Here is a 20,473-nt window from a genome sequence, read left to right on the forward strand (position 1 = left end):
TCCTCATATTAACCACCTGAGACATGAGGATTTGAGATCCAGGTAGTGACACAGGGTCAATATGTGCATTCACCTGTTAATAAAGCACTGCTACTTAAAATTATTATATAGACATACACTACTGCTAAAAATATAAAAGTCTCTCTTGCTCACCAAGGCTGCATTTATCCAGTAAAAAATACAGTAAAAATCCTGAAATATTATTACTGCAGAATGTCACATTTTTATTTTGGGGGGATTCAACACATACATGTTTTGCCAGCTAAGAAGATCAGCACTTTTAGAGTTTCATCCCCCATGTGATGTGAGCATAAGTATTGGGACAGTTGACTCACAGGTCTTTTTAAGTGATCAGCTGTGTCCTGTTGCATTAATTGCTCCGATATTAAAAGCAGGGAATGTGTTTTATTAGTTATAGACATCGCTTCTGCATTCCAAGTCTTTCATTTGATGATGACACACACAAACCAGGATGAAGACAAGGGAGCTGACTTTTGAGAGAAAAGCAATTTGGATTCTGAAAGAAAAGAGGAACTCAATTAGAGCTATGTCAAAAACAGTGGGCATGGAGAAAAAAAAAACAGTTTGAATATCCTGAAAAAGAAAGAAACCACCACCAGCAACTACAGCAACCAACAATGACTTGGTCAGCTGAGAAAAACAACGGTCATTGATCAGAATCAGAAAGAGCTTTATTGCCAAGTATGCTTGCGCATACAAGAGATGACAGACAAATCATAAAGGCTGTGGAAAAGAACCCTAAAATAAGTGTCTGTAAAATCAGCAACAACCTCTAGAAAGCTGGAGTGATGGTCCGAGTTCAAGAAAATGCCACAAGACCCATCAGAAAGAAACCTAAAACACCCTGCTAATTCAGTCAAGCAGTTTAATCAGTCTTCAGATTTAAACCCTATTGAACATTAATTTCACCAGCTAAATAGGAGACTAAATGCAGAAACTCAGCAACAGTTGAGTTGCTGTATTTAAGGTTGGGAAAAGCATTTCAATGATGAAACCAAGAGTCACATTAGATTAGGGAATGAAATTCTAAAATTTTATTTGATAAAGCATAAATGTGTTGAAACTGCTAATAATAAAATGAGACATTCTGTAGTTTTGTCTCATATTCATATTTGAATCGGAATATATTATGATTGGAGGCTGGTTTAGGAATGACAGAGGAACGACAGACACATGCTTTGCATGTTCACTTGTTTACTGAGTGCCCAAATGCATAGGGAAAACTCACGTGCATACAAATGGGCATGGCTTAACATACCAGTCAAACAGCACTTCTATTACACTCCATCCCTTTAAGATTTAAACATCTTTCTTTAGAAATATATATAAAACAATATTACACATTACATCCTTCAACATCAAAAACTATTACACTGAAAACCAAAAGTATTAGAAAACAACTACTAATAAACCTAGCCTTTTTGGAGGAGTATGGACCCTCCTAGTCATCTATGAACAACCTTTTCTGAGAGTGTGGCGCTCACTGGACTTTTTGGAGTCAGGTTCTCTGTATTTCCAGTAATCTCTGGCTCAAAACTGGCATAGGGTTGCCACCGACAGAAGGAATGTTCATGGCTCCATGTCATCAACATTGACAGCTGTATTTGGTATCTCAAATACTCCATGCACAGTGTGCTGCCTTTGACCCACCTGTACCAAATAATTTATAGGACCCTTCCACTCAATTGAAGACATCAGCACCACCTCTAACCATTTTGAAAGACTGTTGACTTTTTCTGCAAAATAAATGTGGATTCTCTACCATGGCCGCTCTGGCCATCTCCACGGGTGAAGGGGTGCCATTGCAGGGGGCAATAGCTACAGCTCCGCACTCTTTCTTTAATGCAGCTAATCTAAAGTAGCAATGCAGCTAATATAATCCCAGCCACCACAGGACCCTGCGAACCAGGGCAAATTCCCAGATGCTCATCATAGCTCGTCTAGTAATCTGGGTCTTTATTTGGGTGGAATTATGACATGTATACCCAATAACACACACCCTTGGTCCTTTGACAGTTCATGTCAGAATGTAAAGTATGGTTTCAGCCTCTCCTGAGCCTCTCTCTGACATTTACAGTATAATTCCACACTTTGCATAGTGTTGGATCTTTCTATGTTGCTTGTCCTATATGCTTAGCAGACACAGGGAGCTGATCCAACGGGGAAAAGTAGAACAGACTTCCTTCTTCTCCAATACAGTCTCTGCCCGTAGTTGGTAGTCTGGACATTGCATCGGCATTCATGTGGCCCGCTATTTTGTGGTACTCAATATCATAATTAGAAGCCATCAGCACTAAAGCCCAGTGCTGCATTCTAAGGGCTTCCAAGGTTGGTATTGCTGCCTTCGGTCCAAGTATTGCAAGCAGAGGCTTGTGGTCGGTTATGAGTGTGAACTTCCGTCCATAGATATATTTGTGGAACTTTTAACCCCATAGATAATGGGCAAGGCTTCATGTTCTATTTTGGCATACTTTTTTTCTCATTTTCAGTCAGTGTGCAGGAGTCAAATGCTATAGGGCACTCTTCAGCATTGTCCATAATATGCAAGATCACGTCACCCATCCCATAAGGTGAGGCATTGCTTGCTAATTTAAGGGGTCGGGTCCCATCATAATGTACCAGCACTGTACTATTGAGCAGCAGTTGTTTAGCTTCCTCAAAAGCTGTGTCACACGGTGAAGGCCAGTTCCAAGGTTGCTTGTGTTTTAGCCAATTGTGTAAAGGCTGCAGCCAGCTGGACAGAATTTTCAAAAACCGACCACAGTAGTTCAAGAGGCCAAAAAATAACATTGACAGCAACACTGACGGTACTAGTATCGGTACCAAACGGTTCCCAGGCAAATTGCAAATTAAAGTAATCATCCCTATCCCCTTGGAGTGGAGACTTTGGAATGAGCAGGGCATGCGTGTGTCATTAAGTAGTCATAAGGAATGCACTTTGCAAAAGGAGCGACATAATTTCCTCATTATCTTCCGCTGGCATGTTCCTGTGACAGCAGACCCCTACTGCAATCTTTTCCTCAGTTGGTTATAGACCCTCTTTGTCGATGCGGTTGCCTTAATACTTAACACTGGCTTGCATGAACCTACACTTGGAAAGTTTTACTCAAAGTCCATACCCCTCTAGTCTGGAAAGCACTTCATCCAGTCTCCTAACTTGAACCTCTTTTGAACCTCACATGATCTAGCCCTTGCAGGATTTGATCCACGACAGCCTGGAAATTAAAAGGAGTACTGGCCACTCCATAACTGAGGCAATGATACTTGTACAGGCCACGGTGAGTATTTATGGTGAGGTATATTTCTGAGTGCTGGTCTAATTTAATTGCGGATATGCATGCGCCAAGTCCAGTTTGCTAAACAACATTCTGCCCGCCAACTAAGCGAACAATCTTCTGTGTTGGACAGCAGATATGTTTCCTCTTAGGTTCTGGTTTATAGTGACTTTATATTCATCAACGATGTGAATGGACTTTTTTGCACGACTACAATTGGGGCTGCTCATTTACTTCTTTCATTCTTGGATATTATGCCTATTTTTTCCAGTCTTTCCAGTTCTTTTTCTATCGCTTCTCGTAAAGCATATGAAACAGGTGTCACTTTCTGGAAGATCAGAGTTGCATCAGGACCAACTAGGATGGCAGCTTTAAAATTTAACTGTCACCTGTCTTCTCTGTGGGACGACTAAGTTTACTTCACTATATTACAGTTAACTCCTAATCTAATCATGACAAACTATATATTGTTGGAAAGATTTAAGGCTCCTAAATAGATATTTTACTAATGTTTTTTGTTAAAAAAGTGACCTCAGTGGCCAGAGGAGGACCACAATAAGTTTGTTTTAAATGTTGAATTGTTAGTGTGTTCAGTTGCAATAAACTAAAGTCGAGTCGAGTCAAGTCAAAATTGATTTCTATAGTAGGCCTGTCATAATAGTCAATTAATCGCACGATAAAAAAAAAAATAATTTCGGTCACGATAATTTCTTTTTCAAATTTTTATTTAAAAAATATAACATCATGATGTGGGGTTAGTCTGGAGTGCAGCCCGTGGTAGAAAACACCCTCTAAGATGGCACAGATGTCCCGGAGATAGAGAGATAACGTCTTGCTAGAGTGACCAGCTTTGGGATGCGCCTTTCATTTGCTTGTGGATATTGGCGTCTCAAGTGATACAGCATTGTACTTGCAATACTGCTTTATTTTAATACCGCATAGCATATTTTGCAAGTAACTTCATTGCCCTTTCTCTCGAAATGGGCCTACTTTTCGCTCGCTTCATTTGGCTTGCTCAGCTAAATATGTCTGTAGGTGTGTGGTTGCGTGTGTCAATGTGCCCAGTGAGTTCACACACATCCACGCACGCATGCACGCACACACGCATGAAAAACCCTTGCTGTAACTCTGTTACAAGATTTATTTTCAAAGAAAAGTAAAAAACTCTGCAGTGTTTCACCTCAAAGGAAGCTGATTGAGTTGGTTCTTTTTACATGCCCTGGTGCGCTTGCGTCATTCTGAAAAGGTGTTGTTTTTAACTAGATGTGGAAAAAAACAAGCGTGTTGGGACCGCGTCACTTCCATTATGAGCGCACATACCGCATTTGAAATAACTAACTTAAGCACAAAAAAGACGCGACATGTGAATGGCCCCTTCATCGGTCAAAATGTTTACTTTCGGTTAACGGTTAAACAGTCAATATGAGCATCCCTAACTAGGGTTTTAACGGTATTACTACTCTTACCGATACTGCTTAATGGTTCGGTACTTTAACGGTATTCTTATTGGTACTTTGTTTTGTGTTGTGTAAGGCAGTTGAAAACTTTGCATTTCTCTGTCTGCACATAATGCAATTTTGAAAGATGCTTTGACAGATTGCTTGTGTTTCCACCCTTACATGGAAAAATTTGCACTTATGACAACCAGTGTTGTCTGCATCAACTCTAGTGAAGTATAACAACACTTTGGAACGTTTTGCTGTCTCCGCCCTCGTCACTCTTTGTATTAAGCAGGAGTTTTCGTACTGTAAGGGGCCGTTCACATATCACGTCTAAAAACGCGTGGAAAACACTAGACACGCCGCTTTCTGATTTTTTTTTTCCCCAAAGCCTTCTGGCACTTGCGCTCCTGAGTAGTCTGCTGTTGCTAAGCAACCATGACCTGCTCTCTCCATGAAGATGCGGAAAATTCAGCAATGGATAAATGGATTTGCTGCCCTAAAAACTGCTTGCAGTAGCACTGCTACTAAATTAAAAAATCCACATACAGCTATCAGCTGTTCCTTCATCTTGGCTGAGCTTTCAGCGTTGTTACGGAAAAGGTGAGGAAGTTACATGACCTGCGGTGTGCTTGCGGCATTCTGAAAAGTTGAGATGTTTTTAACTCAATGCGGTGCGGACGCGCCTGGAAAAAACAAGCTCTTAATATGATCGCACATTAGAAATGTTTGGTGAGATAAAATGTGCACGAAAACATTATTAAGCAAAAATACATAGTACATAAATTTTTTCCCCTCCAGTACTGAAAGCAGAACCAATACAGTCAGATCTTACTGATACTATGGTCTTTCATAATTTAGCCCGGGGCCATTTTAATAGTGGGTTTCGGTACCCATCCCTATCCTTAACTGACATATAAACATAATATAACATACAAAATTAATTCATTTTAAGCCACACAAAGTCAACATGTTGGTATTTCTTGCACTGAATCTGCCAAAAAAAAAAAAAAGTTTATTGATCTTTGAAAAGGTGTACCTGCATTTTATCATTTAACCAAGGCCGAGTGGTGCCCTTTCCCTTCGCTTTCCTTATCTTAAAGGTGCTGTAGGGAACTTTTGTAAAAAAAAATTTTTTTATATATTTATTAAACCTGTCATTATGTCCTGACAGTAGAATATGAGACAGATAATCTGTGAAAAAATCAAGCTCCTCTGGCTCCTCCCAGTGCTCCTATTGCCATTTGCAGAAAGTCATGTGCTCCCGGTAAGAAATCAACCAATCAGAGCTGCAGTCCGTAACTTTGTTTGTGTTCAAAATGTAGAAAAATGAACATAATAAGCGAGTACACCATGAATCCATTGTCCAAACCGTGTTTTTAGCTTGTCCTGAATCACTAGGGTACACCTATAATAAGTGTTTATATTCGGACTATTTTAGATTGCTTCGGGGGTACCGCGGCGGAGTAACCCAGTACCTTTGTGATTCTTCATAGACATAAACAGAGAGAAGTAGTTCCGGCTACGATGTTCTTCCGCAAGACGCAAGCAGTTCTGTTTATTAACCGCTAGAGCGTCAAAAGTTCCCTACTGCAGCTTTAAGGGGAGCAACAGAATCTATAGAAATGGAGCAGGAATTAAAAAAACCTCCACCACCTCTTCCGTGTTTAATTTGTTGAAGGCAGGAATATCCACAGAGTTTGCATGATAGTACTCTGAAAATAAACTGCCAGTGGACAGCTGAATAAAATGGGAATAACTTGCAGGCTGAGAGCATGTGGGGGTGGGGGAATCACAAACAATTTCAAACACAATTGACAAATGGTCTGAAAAGGCAGCATCTCAGGTTTGTTGTGGGGAAAGCCATATGACACCAGATCCAATGTGTCTCTCAAATTATGAGTAGGACTGGAAACAAATTGTGACAGATTTAATGATTTAATGATTCAATGAGGGATAAAAGCTCTTTCACCACCGGTTTAGATGGACAGCAAATGTGAATATTAAAGTCTCCTAGAATCAACAGTCTATCTATCAACGAGACACCAATATTAGCAAGGTATAGATGAGATATAGAATTGTTGAAGTCCTTGTTGAATTTCGGAGGCCTGTAAACCAGTGCACATAATACAGAACCCCCTATTTTGACTCTCATTAACCGTAGGGCTGCACGATATTGTGAAAAAATGACATTGCGATATATTATTTTTCTGCGATTATATATTGCGATGTTTTTTCTTACAAACAAAAATGGGGTGAGCACACTTACATTCTCATTTTAAATGATTTAAACATCGACACCATCGTGTCAATTGATTAATATGCGCGAGGGAGAGAGAGCAAGACAGGCTCGTGTTGTTTGAAGACGACTCGCTCTCTCTCGGTCTCTCTCTCTCTCTCTCAATTCAATTCATATTGCTTTATTGGCATGACATACAAAGGTACATATTGCCAAAGCATTGTAGATAGCAAAATAGAAATGTTAAAAGCAGTAGCAACACCACCACCATGCAACGCAGCTGCTCATTGGTTTCTCGCTAGTTTTTCGCTCTATATCTACTCTCAATTTGTGCTTGTCACTTGAGTCTGACTCTATAGTCTTGATTTGTCCAATGCTCCAGTTCTTTGCCGATTTTGACTGCTCGTCTCAACACTCCTCTGGATGTTCCCTCCTGACTGCTTGCTCTGCTGACTGTCTACCCGCTGCTGAGCTCTGGCTGGATCTGGTTTTCCTGTTTTGCTGAGCGGGCCAGCCCGAGTTATTTTCTGTTCATTGCCAGTTCTTTCAATAAAGACAGTTAACAATCTAGCTTCTGAGTAAAGTCATTTACCCAACAAAAAAGTCATTAACCCAAAAATAATGGGGCCAGCGAGTTGAAAAAGGTTGGGAACCACTGCTCTAACTGAATGTTAACAATGATGAAAAGATAGTCCACTGGCTTACCAAGGGCATTTAGGGAAATTTCTCATTTCGATCATCGATAGGTTTCAAAAACGATTAATCAATTAATCGGGGGTGGGGCTTATGCGGGGGGCGGGGCATGGTCATAATGTATATAATGAAAAAATCTGAAGATTGTTATGAAAATGAAAAAAATAAAAAAATAAAAATCTGACATGAAAATCTGTCTATGAAAACATGAACACATGATTAGGAAAGGTTAGATAATGATTATGATGAAGCAATATTATTAATAAAGGAGCAAGAAATATCTGCCTGAGGTGAAGAGTATAGGCAACCAATAAACGGAAGCTAATTCTATGACACATCCTATGATAAATCAGATAACTACGATACATATTAGACGTAACATTACAACTTGTATCAGCACAATAGGATGCTAAGTTATGCGTTAGACAGAGAGAGAGCGAGCGAGCTCCCGCTGATGCGTTTTCATGACAGTGCGCTGAAAGATGGGCAAGGACAGATTTTACTATAGATTCCTATAAAGTTCTCATTATAAATGTATGGCAGATTAGCACAAATCTTTCAGCGCGCTGTCATGAAAACGCATCAGCGGTAGCTCGCGCGCGCTCTCTCTGTCTCTCTGTCATAATGTTACGTCTGATATTTTCATCTACTTTATTAAGTGTAATAGTTGTAATTAAGTTTTATTTTCCATAAACCTGCGCGTTTTCGAAGCCATATGAATTGAATTATGCCCACAAATATGACGGAAAAAAAAGCTCGGCTGCAATATTATAACATCAGTAATAAAATATTCAATAATAATAGAAAAATAAAACATTTAAGAGCAATATCATTATCGGGCGTTGCTTATATGAGCATGAAACGAATCGATGATATACAGCGATTTCAGCATAATTGTTCATGTTAATTAATCAGACTAGCTCTTGCAACTTTTATCTGAAAAAAATTCGCCGATGCAGATGTGAACTTGACCGAAAGTGTAACTCGATCGGATTGTGCTTTACAAACACGAACTATCGTCAATATCGTTATTTTTTTTTAATGTATTTTAATGTTTAATTAATATTTTGTATTCAATTTGCACTTTCTGATCAACCAAAATATTATTTAAATATTATTTAACAGCATGGAAATCACTGATTATTGCTAAATAATTGAATGGGATTTAAAATATATTTAAGATAAAAACTATGACAAACAAATAATTTAGATTTTCGTCATCTCTACAAATATAATGTAATTAGGTTCTCTCAGTATAACTTTAGCAGCATATTTTGATCCAGCGGTGAAACGTAGTTTTTAAAAGATAAGAAAAAAGTTCACCAAGTTTAACCAAACAACTATTATAAGGTATAAAACAGAGACCAAATAGCCTAGATATTTTAACTATGGCTAAAACTCAAAACTTAAATAATAATTTTATAAAAAAAGGATATTATATTTACCACGACCGGTGAAACATTCAAATGTCTATTCAAAAAGATAAGTCGGTCTACGTGCTCAGATGAGAGCCGAGTGCGCAGCCTGTTCACATTTAGTGGAATAAATTCGCTCCGCTGGAACAGATGTTGCAGGAACAGCCAGGCACCACTAAACCTTCTCTTTCCCTGAAACGAATGGGCAGCAAATCTTTCACCACCATTTCAGCGAGTAGCTTTGTCGTCTTCTCTGTTCTGCCTGCATTGCATTTAAGGCAGGTGATTCAATGCTCGTCTGAGTTGCCGCTCTGTTATCGCCAGATATTTTATGTACAAATTTTAGATTATAGCGCATTGTATTTGTTGTAGATTTGTGTGAAAGCTTGGCGCTGCACAGCTTACCCTGAACTGTTTTTTCATCGTTCTTCTCAAAGGGAAGCCAGCCATCACTACGTGACTTTGAGGCCATTATAATGTCTTCTTATGTCTTTTGAGGCATCAAGTGGGAAGCTAACCAATCAGAGATCAGGGCGCCGCCCAACATTGTGCCATAACCAATCAATAATAATAATAATAACTAGAATTAAAAGTTAGTGAACTAACTTTGATGTTGGCTTGGCCATCTTGGCCATGGGGCAAAAGAGCCACAGTACTTGGGTGGCCAACATTCTTGAGTTGCCCCGCTGCAAAAAATAAAAAATAATAATACCATAAAAAATACACCTGCAACAGTCTTTTTCCATGGTCCCTTGCTGTTTTCTTTTTTAATAAAAAGCCTAGGCTATGTTAACAGCTACGACAGGGTTGTCTAGCTGAATGCGAAATAAGTCATGCAAAAACCATAATCTCCTAAATACCATTCAATTTAATGTTATTTTAATAGTACTGACAACATATTTAAAGTTATCACACTACTGAAAAATTAAAGAAGGGACACTATATATAGTATACTTCGGTGAGTCTAGAGCTAAACAAAAAGTCCTGTTTCATTACAAAATACTGTAACTTTTATAAACGTTATACTATCACCACAAAATTTTAATTAATATTTATTAAAAAATAAATATTTCATAAAACTGAAACTTAAATATATTATTTCTATAGGCTATACAAAACAGAAAAGAAAAAAGACTAAATAATAAGGCTGAATAAGCTGATCTATAGCATGTTAAATGGTGGTTGCCTGTCTATGAATGGTACACCCCTCTAAGCACACAGAAGTGGTTTGACCCAAGTCCTCAGCAGCCAATGACACTGACCTGTTCAAACTGATTTTTAAGGCATACTTCACGTGTATTTCACGTGTATTTAACGTGTATTTAAAACGTGAAATACACGTTAAATACACGCTGATTTTTTCACGAGTTAACAACACGTATTTAACGCTTTAAATACGTGTTGTCTACGCGTGAAATACACGTATTTAACGTGTTGTTGACGCGTTAGAATTCACGTGTATTTGACCCTCTTGGCCTTCCATACACATTAGATAAAATGAAGGGAGACGTGAAAAATGGACATCGCGTACTTTATCACAGAATATTTGTTCGGCAGCACTTGTTTAGTTTAAAAGTAGACATGTCAAGCTTTCTATAGATATATCTCTCATGTCTCTTCGTTGAGTATTCATGGAGTTACAGTTCATTTTAATGACGTGTTTGTAAATGAAGATTAGCGCAGACAAGGTTGAAGACAGCACACCTTGTTTGTTATCTTTATTTTATAAGTGCACAAAGTTTTGTTGTTATTATGTTTGTATCCAAAAAAAAGTAGACCCTTTACAGATTCGATTGATGTATTGCTCTTATCTGTACGATTAAAACTGAAAATGTAATTTAAGTAATTGTCAGGGTTATCAGCAGAAAATGACTCAAAACGCGTATATGCGTTAATCGACTCCAGAGTTAAAAGGCTGTCGTGACTTTTTTCCTTCCAGTATTCATAAGCTGTATCACGCTGTCAAATTATATGTCATTTTGCACACATAAACATGTCAAAAACACCTGAATTCTGCTCTTGTTGTGTTCTAATGGGTGGATTAGTGCTGTGATATTATTTTTGGAATCTCTTAAAAAATGCTGATGAAGTGCTCATTTCTCTCTCGTCTTTCTCTCTGTTCTTTGGTCAGAGACATAATTTATTAATGAGATATCTGACCCGGTAATAATAACATATGTTGATTTAGCTTGTCAGTGTGAATGAAATGTGTAGCCTATTTATTTGTCTGATCTCGCCCCAAACGTGGCTGTCATGTGACTTTTTTTCCCTTCGCGATGTCAAATATTGCATTTTGCACACATACACGGCTCAAAAACCCCTGGATTTTTCTCTTATGCTGTGTTCACACCAAACGCGAATAGAGCGTCAAATTCGCGTCTACCGCGCCTAGTTTGCCGCTTGACCATTTTGAGATCATTCGCTTCATTCGCGCGTGAAATTAACTTCACAACAGACGCGAATTCGCATCATGGGGGGGCTTCTGCCAGCGGAGTTCACGCAGCATTTTCAACCGCCATTTTTGTTCGGATAATTTTCAAAATATTACTGTTATTGTGTCATGAAATGTAGTTTTAAAAGTATTTCAGGCGAGAATGTAGTTGTTTTAAACTCAAATATGCGGTTTATTTATAATGACAGCGTCTATTTAAAAAATGTGTTTCGCCGATCTCGGAGATGAGCTCCATGCGATCAGCGGGAGCTCCGTCATCATGTATCCGCCGAGAGTAGCCTTACCTCGGCTAGATCTTCTGACATTTGCCGCTGGCTCTGATGTGTCTTTAGTGGTTCAAGATAAAATATAATTCGTTTGGGGTAAAATGAAACGTTTCTTATCTTTGGCCTATTTTCAATTTATCTATTAATATGTTTTATATATATAGGTCATTTTTATTCCTGTCTCTATAGAAATATGAACTTTTGTCATATAGCTCCGGTTGACTGCTCACTGACAACATCTGTCGTTCCTCCTTGTTGAATGAGTGGAGAAGGGTATTCCTGCACAACCGGAGGCTGCAGGAACATACTGTTGAATGAGTGACTCCTAGCAGGCTCCTGATTGGTTAACGCGGCGCGAATTGACGCCAAAGTTCAAATTTTTCAACTCGGGCGGCAGACGCGAATTCGCGTCAAACGCTAAATGCACAAAAAGCACCATTCGCGCTTAACGCGCTCTATTCGCGCGTCAATTCGCGTCATTCGCGCGAACTAGACGCGCGAATGAGGCGAATTCGCGTCTTCCGCGCCGCGCTTAACGCCCCATTCGCGCCGCGAGACCTCCAGACGCGCGTAAACGCGCCTTTGCATTGACTTAACATTGAAATCATTCGCGCCAGACGCTCTATTCGCGTTTGGTGTGAACACAGCATTAGTGTGTTCTAATTGGTGGATTGTGTGCATTCGCAGGAATATTTATTTTAAGAAGCTCTTAAAAAATATATATAAATGACTTTACCATGTTGTGACGATGGATAACAATTGATGTGAGGTTCAGCCTGACAGATAAAATCTCACAATCACATATAAACACTCATTTTCATGTGTATAATATATTCTTCTAATTGTTTTGTGCCGTTTCGCTGCAGTGTTTTAATGTGACAGGCTGTAAATTCTCTTCAAGTGTTCAGAGAAATACATCGCGAGCTCGCGGGCAGTTGCGCTGCCGCGAATATATCATGTTATTACTTTAAACAGTTCAGAAACATCTGATCCATTTTTTGTGGATTGCGTGCAATCGCCGTTTTAAAAGGTCTTAAATAAGAATGAATTCGCTCGTTGTGAGCTCCGTGGAGACAGCAGCAGTGATTCTTCTCTCATCTTTCTGACTGCTCTCTGCCCAGAAATCAATTATTAATGAGCCCTGACCCCTGTAATAATCAGATATGTTGGTTTAGCTTGTCAGTTTGAGGGAAATTGTATTATTTACTTGGTATTTTTAACCGGTTTAAAAGTGAAACGAAACCCGGCCGACTCCTCCCTTAATCTCGGGTATTGCAGCTAGGGGCGCAATTTTTCTCAGATAATGTAAGTCTATGGGTAATGTATTTTGACATTTAAAAATTAATAAAAAAAAAACTTTAAGTCTGATCAGTCTGAAAAGATATAGCAACCAGCACCGCTCTATGCCGCAGGTGTCTGCCGAGTTTGGGGCTTGTGGCTTTAAAGCCCTAGGAGGAGTAGCGTTCAGAATTTCTGTCAGAAAAATAATAATAAGAAAAAGAAGAAGAAGTTTAAATAGCATAACAGTATGTTGGCTATAATAATTTCGATCATCGTTTACGTGATCGATCATTGCTGTCGCGGTCGAGTACTCGAGTACTCGATCACTGTTGCACATCCCTAAAACTGGCCAAACAGGACAAAAGATGTTTAACAAAAATGTTAAACAAAAGATCAAACATGGTTCATCAACGAAGCTCTTTTTTCTCTGACTATTGTTCATGATATAAGCGAAATCTCTTCTCCAGTAGACGTTTTATAGAGTCTCAGCTCAACGTAAGCTGTCCTGTGCATATGTCCTCATGCAGCAAGCTGCGGGCCCATCACCTTTCATTCACTTAGATGGCAATGATGCACAGTATACACTATACACTTCAATTCACTCGCATACCACCCCACTTTAGCAGCATGATTATGACTGTGAAGTGTCAGAACAGAGTGCTCCGATTAGGGGTGGGCGATATCTCGATATTTAAAATATATCGAGATATTTTTTAAACACGATATGGATTTTGACATATCGTATATATCGATATATTGTTTATATTCTGATTCCGCCACTTTGCTTGTTTGCCTTCCCTGTGCTGTGCTCGCCCCCGCTCGCTCGCTCGCCCCCCGCCTCCTTGCTTTTGTCCCCTCTCACCTCGCGTGTAGAGAACTAGTCAAAAAAAAAAAAAGACAACTGGCTCCATTATATGGAGATACTTCAGTTTTAAGGCGTAGGGCGAACGGCAGGCAGATGTCTACTGTAGGGCCCAATGAAACGCGGACGGAATCGCGGAATCCAGTCATAAAAATGGAATTTACAGTTTAACGCGGAATGTCACGGAATTGGTCAAATGTTAAATGAATTAATCAAAAGTCGGTCATGCACTTACATCAAATCGCGAAATGGACTAATATCTGCAAATATTAACCCGGAAAAGTCTATTTAAACATGAATCCTGCATGTTCTGCGTGTCTGTGTCAACGAATGGAGCAGAAGCGCGTCTTCATTCATTAAACACGGAAGCTCGCATAACGCTCGCGCTGATTTCATTGTCTTTCCTCTCTCTAAATAAAGACGTGAACACATGAGGAACATCTCCAGAACTGCACTGAGAGTCACTTCATGAGCATCTGACGGTTTGATTTGAGTAAGACTAGCTCATATCACATCATAGACTGTGGTATCGCATACACAGAACTGTAAAGGTAAACCCGTCAAAATAAAAGTATTTGACAGAAATCTATTACTATTGTACAGCAGAATGTAGATAGCCCACTACTACTACTATTAAAATGAAACGAACATAATTTTATAACGAATAATCACACAACATTTCTCCCATGTTTTATTTTTAATAGTAAATCCCCTTTGTTTACCAAAAAATAAAGTTTGCTTAATTTTAAATAATTAAAAGATACATTAAATGAATGTTTTATGCCTTCATTTGATAATCAGAAAAATGTAAATACACAGAATTTCTGAAGGGAAAAAAACATTTCACATAAGGCTATTTTAAGAATTGTTTTTAACTAATTAAGTTGTTTTTATGCATTTAAATAATTGCACATGCTAAAACACAGAATTAGGTAACAATAAAACATATGGTGAAGAAAAAAATAAAATGTTTCATAGGCCCCTTAACATGTAATATTTGCCATATTTGTTTTTGCAGTAGTTTTTTTGGGGGTTATTTTTCCTGTAAAGATATCGAGATATATATCGTATATCGAGATATAGCAAAATATATCGAGATATATTTTTTGCTCCATATCGCCCAGCCCTAGCTCCGATGCTACAGGCAGAAATCTCCTCTCTCCCGGCTGATCAGGCATTAGAGATTGTACCTGAGGAGCAGAGCAAGTGCAGGCTATACAACTGCTACTTCCTCATCCCGAAAAAGGATGGGGGCATGTGTCCAATATCAGAATTATTAAAGCTAAACGAAGTGCTGGCGAAACGCATGTTCACAATTATTACAGTGAAGCAGATCCTCATGCAAATCCAGCCCGAGGACACTTCATTGCAGTGGATCTGAAGGATGATTATTTGCATATTCATATAGCCCCTCATCACAGGTGCTTTTTGCTATTAGCATTCAAAGGTGTTGCGTACTACCTTTCGGGTTGGCTCTGGCCCATCGCTATTTCACAATGAGCATGAATGCAGTGCTTTCTCCCCTGCGACTCAGGTGCATGCATGTGCTGAACTACCTTGAATACTGGCTCATAATCGCTCAGTCGAGGGGTGTGCTTGAGGGCCACAAACACAAGCTCCTCACATATATATCACACCTAGGCTTGGCTGTAAACAGCTGCTTCAGCCCTGCCAGTCGATTAAATTCCTGGGGATGGTTTTAGGCTCACGCACGATGCACGTACGCTTATCAGCACAGAGGATTCAGTCCATTCATGATACTAGGGCTGGGTATTGTTCAAAATTTTTCGATCCGGTGCCAATTTCGATACCTCAGTTTCGATACCGGTTCCTAACGATACTTTTTTCGATACCATATGTCTTAAAATCCATTTCAACATCAACACAAATACATTAAACAAAAAAATTTTATTTTTCACCTTAATTAAAACAAATTCTGGTAACACTTCACGCTCAGGATAACATTATTAATACAACTGGTTGTGCTTTTTGGATAGGGGTGTGCCATTCAGGGGCGGACTGGGACCAAAAAGTGGCACTGGACTTTCTGGCCCACAGCAGCCCACCACATCATAACGCAAACGCCCCTGTTTTGATGTCATTTATTAATTTAATATTTAAAGGGACAGTAAGTAGGAATTACTCCCATCTAGTGGTGAAATTGTATTTTGCATTCAAACTAATTTTGCTCTCCAGCGCCTCGCTTTTTCAAATGCGCGTTGCATCTACGGTAGGCGATATGTACCTAAAAGCTTTGACGGGATGTCTTCTAATAGCACTTCGTCGAGTTTTCCTTCAGGTGAACAGGTGTGTTATTTCAAACAAACTGCAACATGACAACAAACAAACGAATGTTACAGTATGAATTACTGACTGTGGAAAACATGAAATATTGTAATTAGTAGTTATGTCTTCTTTATTCGTTATATTTTCTGAATAATGTGCATTGTTAGATATAAAAAAAATATTGTAATATAGATTGTAACACTGACTTACCTGTCGAGAAGAAAACTGGCCACTTCAGCGTCTCTTTTGAAATCTTTATCCAGCATTAGCTCTTTCCACCTAGAAAAAGCTTCCTCGACATTAACTCTTGTTTTCTGTAATCTACGGTCACGTTTCCTTTTACGTTCTATTTTTGACTGTTTTGGCGACGATGTTTTCTTCTCCTGTGGCGCGGCATATGTATGGTCCATAATAAGAATGCAATCCAGACTTTTAAACTTGCCGGTGCAGTTTCAAGCGCCTCTCACTGCTCTGCACCTGCGTTTCTGGCTCTGACCGAAAACGCGTTGTGGAAACGCGTTGGCTTAGTACTTTTTGTCCCTCTCTGCTATTATAGTTTTGCAAGATGGTGGAACTACATGGAAGCCTCCGTCGACCTACCCGTCCCATGTATATAAAGATAATAAATTCTTCATTTACGAGGATTAGTTTAAACATTGGCATAGGTATTTGTACACCATTGAGGGCATATTTATGAATAAAAATATTGATTTTAGATAATAAAATACCTAAAAAGTTACTTATTGTCCCTTTAAGTAAACAGTTTGGGGATTTTAACCAACAGGGCCAACTGATCCACCGTTGAAAAAAAAGAACAGCAGCTGTTCATTTAGCGACTCCTAGTGAGGGATACATGCTCATCAAGACACAAACATTCTTCTAGAACTCACTCTTTGCATTCAGTTAGCAGATCCATAGGAATTATGCATGAAATAGAAGTTTATAAACTCAAACGACAGCTTTATGTGCTTTACAGTTCAAGTCACACAACATTTGCAACGTTTCTGAAATGCTGCTCGCAATTGTTTCTAAATATTGCTGATTCAAGCGTTTTAAACAATTCTCGCGCGTTCGGAGCTTTCGCTCACTCATTGAAAGCACGCACTGCAAGCAGCATTTCAGACAATGCGCGTACAGAGAATGAATTCATCTTTCGCGTATCGTAACTTCTGAATGAATACATACACACACAATTATATCAAAATAATTGTCTCTGCAAGTATTCTCGTAAACACAGTCGGTTATGTTTTAAGTGAACGTATACAGTGGCCTGCTGCTCAGACAAATTCGCTGTACCGGATAAATCTGTCTCTCTTTCTGTTTTTTTTTTAGACGACGTGAAAGGGGGTGTGTTTCAAGATACACAATGGAGTAGACCAAACTAAACAGGGAGGGAGGGCAAAACACTCATCCAAACAAATGCTTCATTACCACCGGCTTTGGTTGCAATACTCTTATCGCATATGTTGCACTTTGCTGACTCGGCATCCACTTTTATAAAGTGTAGCCACACTTTAGACCTCTTTGTCATTGTAAAACGGAAACGTTTTGAGAAAAAACAACTACACTTGTGTTGTGTGACTACGAGTATCTTTAGAAATGCTCCCCGTCACGTGGTGGTGGACAGCCAATACTGGCGAATGTAGGTCCTTACATGCACATATGCTACAAGCTCACACAGACACAGCCGCTTGGCAAAAAAAAAAAAATCCGGCCGCTTGGCTTTTGGAACCGAACTTTGGCACCGAAAGATAAATAATTTTTCGATACTCATAGTATCGAAGTTTTTCGTTCGATACCATAAAGGCATCGAAGTTCGGTACCCAGCCCTACATGATACACTGCCATTTTTCATGCAAGGGCAAAGCCGTCCTCCTGAAAACATTGTAACGATTGCTGGAGCTGATGGCTGCTGCAGCCTCTATCTGCTGCCTTGGCTTGCTGCATATGAGGCTGCTGTAACTATGGTTACAATGTTAGGTCCCACTACAAGCAAGGAGACCTGGGACAGAGCGCCTTGTCATAATGCGCTCATGTCTCAAAGTGCTGCGTCTGACACCCTGATTTGCCACAGCTATGTTCGAACAGGGTGACTGTGGGCAGAGTAGGCAGACAAATAGTGGTTACCATGGCATCTCTGTCAGGCTGGGGAGGCCTCTATGATATGAACAACAGTTGGTAGTTGGTGGCAGTGTTGAGTACTCGAGACTCGGACTCGGTCTTGGACTCGGTCTCGAGACCGTATTTTAATGGTCTCGGTCTTGTCATGGACTCGTGTGCATTTTGACTCGGTATTGACTCGGACTCGAACATATTAGGAATCGGACTTATGCCCGAGTCCACTCGAGTCCCAATCAAAATATTTCATGATTATTACTGTATGTTAATGTTTATTTAAATTGATGTATGATTGACTCATCTAATGACTGGTGATTTTCTTTTGACGTGAGACGTTAGGCCAGCAACACACTGGATGCGTGGCGCAAGCGCCTCAGCTGCGTGGCGTGTCTGTTTTTAATTCGGCTCCCATGTTAACAGGTTAGATCTTGCAGACTGCTTGCGTGAGACGCGCGGAAAACCCGTTCATGTTAGAAATAGAACCGACGCCTATTTTTCACGTGACACGCGTGCATGTTGGAAGCGTTTCCAGGCAAAATATACTAGGAAAATGTTTATATGTCATTTTGTACACAAATACATATTAATTCATGACATTTTGATATTTGAAAGTCTATAGGTTGACATAAATTCAGATATAAATGTAATTTTAAAAATATATTAATAATGATCGATTTTCAAATATTGCACCTGTCAAACATACTCTATTTTGCCATCAATACTGTCGACGGTGTCTTATCAGTAGGTGTGTAAAAAAATAAAAAAATAAATTTGATATTGTTGTCATGAAGACAAGAGCCTGTTTTTTTGGCGGTCTCCCTCTATGTCACCTACAGCAGCAGCAGTGCGCCAAGCGCCACGTGCAGGCACGCTTCTGGTGTGTAAAGACACAGAAAACGCGAAGCAGCCACCACGTTTCTGGCACGCAGTAGAGACGCCACGCAGCCAGTGTGTCACCGGCCTTAAGTTACCCTCCTGTCATCCGCCTGTAGTGATCCCGCTTTCCAGAAAGCCACATTGCTACATTTCTCTCAACTGTGTTATTTTTACAAAGTAGGACAAAATGGTCACAGAAAAAAAAACAAATATTGTTAAATTAAATTATATAATGAATACAGACACAGACTGACTGTCTCAACACTAAACATCTTCCCCTCAAAAACAATGTCTGACAGAATGCATTGAATTTATATGGCATTTGATCCAGCTTTCTTCCCCTGGCAAATACACACTTTTGGATGAAGTAGAGAGAGTTTTTAGTTGGGGTGGATTGATCATGAGACCACATCGTGCGTGGTTGGGTAGCTGGATGGTCTCCTCACTTATTTTTTTGAAAAGTAATTATGCCCACCTGTAATCTTCACAACATCTAAAGTGCACATAATCCAATACATTGTAACTTAAGGATATTAGCAGTCATTAGTTAAGCTTCGAGGTTAAAAGTTATGTAAAAGCTGTTACAGTTGAACATTTACAGGTATAGTGGTACAGTAATGTTACTTGTACTAGAAGTGTTATGTAGAATTACAAGATAGAGTCGTACAGTAATATTATGTGTACTAGAAAGGTTATATGGATGTGTATAGTGGTACAACGATGTTATGTGAAAATGAGCACTTAATATTGACAAGTAACACTTCATAATACTAATAAAATTACCTTTACACCACATACTATGTGGCCCTTTTAACCTTTATTGTTTCCACCAAACATTTGACATACTCTTGAAGATTTCTTTAGGTCTTGTCTCAGACCCAATCTCTCTGGTCTCGGTCTTGACTCGGACTCGACCCTTTCTGAACTCGGTCTTGACTCGGACTCGACCCTTTCTGAACTCGGTCTTGACTCGGACTCGACCCTTTCTGGACTCGATCTGGACTCGGACTCGAATGAGCTGGTCTCGACTACAACACTGGTTGGTGGACAAGCGACCAGAAGCGCAGACATATAAACTGCTTCGGAATGGAAGCTGTTCACTTGTCTCTGCAGGAATTTCTCTAATTTTTGGTAGACTATTAAATTCTGACCCGTACTGACAAAACATCTGTGGTGGTGTACATCAGTCACCAGGTAGGAGCTCACTGGCATGCCCTGCAAAGCCTGGCACACCGCCACCTCTTTTGAGC

The 20,473-nt window shown here is 39.5% G+C and overlaps 1 protein-coding gene across 1 annotated transcript in view; it reads left to right on the forward strand.

Annotated features, from left to right (window-relative positions):
* The window catches only part of cul4a (cullin 4A), a 42,905-nt gene that overhangs the window by 775 nt on the left and 21,657 nt on the right, over nt 1-20,473 (forward strand). The gene's annotated exons all lie outside the window — the stretch shown is intronic.

This window comes from Carassius gibelio, chromosome A1 (genome assembly GCF_023724105.1).
Source record: "Carassius gibelio isolate Cgi1373 ecotype wild population from Czech Republic chromosome A1, carGib1.2-hapl.c, whole genome shotgun sequence".
In the NCBI taxonomy this organism is placed as follows: Eukaryota; Metazoa; Chordata; class Actinopteri; order Cypriniformes; family Cyprinidae; genus Carassius; species Carassius gibelio.